Here is a 5,613-nt window from a genome sequence, read left to right as displayed (position 1 = left end):
AACCTTGGTATGCTGATTTGGTGAATTACCTAGCCACAGGAAAAGAGCCTTTGAATCTTGTGGGTTATGCCAAGAAGAAGTTCTACAAGGATGTGAAGAGATACTACTGGGATGAGCCCTACCTCTACATTCTCTGCAAAGATCAACTTTATAGGAGAGTGGTTGCTAATGAGGAGATTGATGGGATTCATACACAGTGTCATGGATCATCTTATGGAGGCCATTTTGCTACCTTTAAGACTGTTGCTAAGGCGTTACAAGCTGGATTCTGGTGGCCACACATGTTCAAGGACACACAAGACTTTGTTTCAAGGTGTGATTCATGCTAAAGGAGGGGAAACATCACCAAGAGGATGAGATGCCTCAGAATCCAATCCTTGAAGTTGAAGTGTTTGATGTGTGGGGTATTGACTTCATGGGCCATTTCCATCATCACATGGCAACAAGTACATCCTGGTAGCTGTTGATTATGTCTCAAAATGGGTGGAAGCTATTGCAAGTCCCACCAATGATGCAAGAGTGGTAATCAAGATGTTCAAGAGCACCATCTTTCCAAGGTTCGGAGTTCCAAGAGTTGTAATCAGTGATGGAGTGTAACACCCCTGAACCGTCCTAGGCATAGGTCAACCCATCGGCCAACAATCAAACAAGAACATGACTGACCGTCTAACCCAACACCATGGTCCGGAAGCGCTACGTGACGGGTTAGGGATGATCCGGCCAGAGTCACAAAATTTACTCCACTAACATGTCCCACTGCGTCAAGGCACAAGGCTTTGCAACCTGTACCTAGAGTTAGCATTTTCCGTTAGATTGAGGCCTAAGACTTTTCAACCCGTACCACGACCTAACGTTGTGTTAGACCGGACTAGTCAAATATCAGAGTACTCATGAAGCGCATATAAAAAAAATATTCACACATTGAATAATTCAAGACTGGGCCCGGCCTAATACCAAATCGAATCAACATAACACAATTCACAATACCGTTTACAAAAGGCATGAAATCTACTCCGGCGGTCCTAACGTCCAGCACCAAGCTATCCGATCATCCTTACCTAAAGCGACCTGCCAAATGGACAAGGGAGTTGGATGAGTAATCTAGTATTACTCAGTGAGCTGGTGGCCTCTACCCGCAACCTAGACTCTAACCCAGACAACCAAAAATAACAATCACTCTAGCCCTAGCATGCAATAAAAGCTAAGGCTAAGCAATCGATCACAAATCAATAACCTCAATTATTATCTAATCAGACCATTACTAAGTTAGACAAAGTCTCCTGCCATGAATCTAACTTCAAGTAACGGGAACCTGCATGAAAAACAAGTCAACAACCAATCTTTAATTTAATCACACCATTCACAATAACAAGACACTAATTAACTATGACTCGAGTCTAACTCTTAACACCGTATTCCGGTGTTACCACTCACTCTAGGGTTTCAACCCTCTACTATACACGACACTCTAATTGGGCCCGACAAAATCATTCTTCCTCCACACAAGGGACACTGGCAATCCCTTCACTATTACATCACACATGCATAGGCACTCGGGAATCACCCGGTCACGGTCCTCAATCGGAATCGCCGTGCCCCAGTCCTCTATCGGACTCGCCGGGGGCTGTCACATCCACGTGTGACACTCGGCCTTGGTGATCAACCAAGCTAAACCGAGCCCACCACTTTCCGGACCACGACCAGCTTAGTGGTACCAATTTGTGGAAGCAATGCCCTGCCAAGAGTAGAACCACCACGAGGTTCTCAACTCTATCTCACACACTTGCGAGTTACCTAACACTCTACTAATCTCAATTCCTAAGGAAAATACTTGGCTCTAGAATCCAAGTAGGATTCTCTGACCAAACACGTACTCATTACTGACTCACTAGGATTCTAACACATAACCAAATAACATAATTCTAACAACTCAACCAGTTAATCACTCCCTTACCAAGAGCTGACTAACCTCAATAACCAAGATTAATTAAACGAGCAAGCATTTAACTAGTCTAACACGCAATTTACTTAATTAAACCGTTACCCAGATAGTTAGCCTCCTGCTACGAAACTATCTTTAAAGATAACGGGTACCTGCACTCAACCATATCAACATGCAATAATAGAAAACATGATGCATCCTAGCCCAAGTCCTAGCCAGGTTATTAACTCAGTCTTAATTCCTTTCATCTCAGCTTAGCCCTTGCTAAACTGAGTCTGGTTCCATAAATAAAATAATCCTACTGACTCTATCACCCAGTAACGTGATCATTCTAATTTATATGTAGACTCGATCTACCCTAAATTCCAAGTGGAATTCAAACAAACCAACTCACAGTGTTCTAGGCGAGAAGCAGCTGGTTGATCGGAGAGGACATGGCCAAAACCCAAGATGAACGTCTTGACTGGACTGGACTGATCTCGACTTGGACATAACATTGGCTTCATCATGAAGACACTAACAGGTCTGGACGGACTGATCTGGATTCGGACAGAACCTCCTTTAGCTTCTGGACAGTTCTTCGGACTTTCCGGCGGAGTATCGAACAGAACTTCGACTGATCTTAACCCGTGGAACTGAACTAACTCTGGACAGTACCTCCACTTGACCTTAGAAGAATCTGACTGGCGTGGATGGATTGATTTGGACAGAGCTTCCGCCTCACAATCGTAGAGAATCGTCGATTTGACGGAACTGGCCCTCTCGGTGGAGTATCGAGCTTCAGAATCGATCACTTTCTTTCACTTTCTCTCTCTAGCCACGTTTTAGGAGTGATTTTGGTGTGTGATGGATGTCTGAAACTTAAGGGAGGGTTGGGTATTTATAGAAACCTTTGGCCAGTAATATCTAGCCACACCGGCGACTGTGTGTCAGCCCGCATGCTTCCGGTCGCATGCGCGGTGACACACGGGCGCACACATGTCTTCATACATGTCTCAGACACATGCAGGAGGACCCCTACACGTCCAGATGGCTTTCTGCATGGCTGGAGTTCATGCGTCGCGACACACGGCTCCCCTGCGTGTCAATCATCATGCTTCGGTTGCAGATACGGCGACACCTCGTGCTTCTACATGTCAAGCTGCATGTGCTGCTTCCATTCATGGTGATACCTCGAGATTTTGTAGACACTCAGCTGCTTAGATTGTTGCCACCACATCCTGATCCCTCAGATCAAGCCACCTCGAGCTTCTCGGTCGGTTTACGCGATTTTTGACCCTTCCGGCAAATTTCTTACCCGTGATCAATCCCGAATATTTTCTGCTCCCGTTCTGATGCTCTAAATATTTTTAATAGACTCCAGATGAATTCTGATATCCTGTAAAAATATTTCCCGAGCCTCCGGCTTCCTCGAAGAATTCTATAATACCGAAATTAGGGTTTTCGCCCAATTTCAGGTTTTCCCGTCGTGCTTCGATCCCGTCATGCTTGCTTCTCGTCCTGCTTCCAACTTATTATGTCTCCAGAATAATATTTTACTGATATGAAGATTTTCCGAGAAAACTTCGTGATGAAGAAACGTCGGTCTTCAAAAACGTCGAGCTACTGAAACGTCGTGCTTCCAAAAATGTTGTGCTTCCAAAACCGTCTGATCAATCGAAGAAATCTTCTAACTATGGTCGAGCAACTTATTCGACTCATAGTTCACTCACGATCACTTCTTCGCCCACCTCGTACTTTAAAACTTCTCGATCGATCCTTATTGCCCGCGACTCGACCACCATAAAGACACTCGACCATTCTTTTTCTTTTTTTTAACGGGTTTCTACATGGATGGTCTCATTTCATCAACAAACTGCTTGAGGGACTTCTCAGGAAGAACGGTGTTAAACACAAGGTGGCAACTCCTTACCATCCTCAAACAAGTGGTCAAGTTGAGATTTCTAATAGAGAGATAAAGTCAATTTTGGAGAAGATTGTGGGGATTACAAGGAAGGATTGGTCAGTTAAGCTTGATGATGCGCTTTGGGCTTGTAGGACAGCTTACAAGACACCTCTGGGGACCACACCTTTCAACCTAGTGTACGGGAAAGCTTGTCATCTGCCAGTGGAGCTTTAGTACAAGGCACTTTGGGCAGTAAAGTTGCTGAACTTTGACATCAAGAGTGCCAAGGAGAAAAAGGCTTTTTCAGCTACATGAGCTTGATGAGATAAGAATGGATGCCTTTGAAAACTCAAGGATCTACAAGGAGAATACTAAAGCTTTCCATGACAAGAATATCCTAAAGAGAGAGTTTAAAGAAGGAGATCAAGTTCTTCTCTACAACTCAAGACTGAAGTTGTTTCCAGGAAAGCTTAAGTCAAGGTGGTCCGGCCCTTTCAAGGTCAAAGAGGTTAAGCCATATGGAGCAATAGTTTTGTGGAGTACTGATGGAAGAGACTTCACAGTCAATGGGCAAAGGGTTAAGCTCTACATGGCAGATGCACCTGAGGAAGATGGAGTTTCAACTCCACTGTCTGATCTACTCCAGCCTAATCCGAAAGGAGGCAAAGTAAAGCTAGAGACTTAAAACAAGCTTACTTGGGAGGAAGTCCCATGCGTATCCTTGTACATATTGCATTGGTATATTCATTTTCATCATATTTCACAAAAAAAGGGGGAAAAGTGTTGAAGTAGTGTTCAGGTGGTTCATCGATCCGGTCAAGGCAAAGAATCGAGCGTGGGAGCGAGGTTCCACAGCGACGCCACAAGGTCGCTCCAGCTGGGAGTGACGTGATCAGAGGTCGCTCGTATTTTCGGTGTCCGGAGCTCGAGAGTCGCTCTCGGAGCAACGTCTCGCAGCGACCACGTGAGGTCGCTCGCGTTTTTGGTGACTGGGAGCGACTAGATCAGAGCGACTCGGCTAAGTCGCTCGCATTTCTGTCTCCGGGGCTCGAGAATCGATCTCGGAACGACGTCTCGCAGCGACCACGTGAGGTCGCTCGCAATTCTGTTGATCAGAGCGACGTCTTCAGAGCGACACCTACGAGTCGCTCGCCCTTTCATCAACACACGACGCGAGAAAACGACCCGGAGTGACCTATCAGAGCGACCACTCCAGGTCGCTCCCGAGCCGGTCCATCTCGGAACGACGTCTCGCAGCGACCACGTGAGGTCGCTCGCAATTCTGTTGATCAGAGCGACGTCTTCAGAGCGACACCTACGAGTCGCTCGCCCTTTCATCAACACACGACGCGAGAAAACGACCCGGAGTGACCTATCAGAGCGACCACTCCAGGTCGCTCCCGAGCCGGTCCAGGTAAGTCCGTCTTCGATTTTGTCCGGTTTAATTCAAGTTAACCAGCCCTAAACCTAACCGGAGGACCCTAGACCTACCCAGACCCACAACCTTCATTTCTTTCACTCTCCCTTCCTCTCACAAACACTCATACTCTCTCAAACAAACCCACACCAAAAATCTCCTAACTTTCTCAATTCTCACCCAAATCTCCTAATTCTTGTTTCTAAATCCAAGCTTTCGCCCCTGTAGTCTATTAGTCACCACCCATTCCCCATTTCCTTTCATCCAAATCAAGGTATTGTGTTTTTAATTTCAAATTCGTAGGTCCATGAACCCTAGAATTTGAAAATCGAAATTTGGTCATTTTCTTGCTTGATTGTGGTAAAATAG

The sequence above is a fragment of the Brassica oleracea genome, chromosome C9 (assembly GCF_000695525.1).
Source record: "Brassica oleracea var. oleracea cultivar TO1000 chromosome C9, BOL, whole genome shotgun sequence".
In the NCBI taxonomy this organism is placed as follows: Eukaryota; Viridiplantae; Streptophyta; class Magnoliopsida; order Brassicales; family Brassicaceae; genus Brassica; species Brassica oleracea.
The sequence above is the reverse complement of the archived record's forward strand: the minus strand, read 5'-3'. Positions refer to the sequence as shown.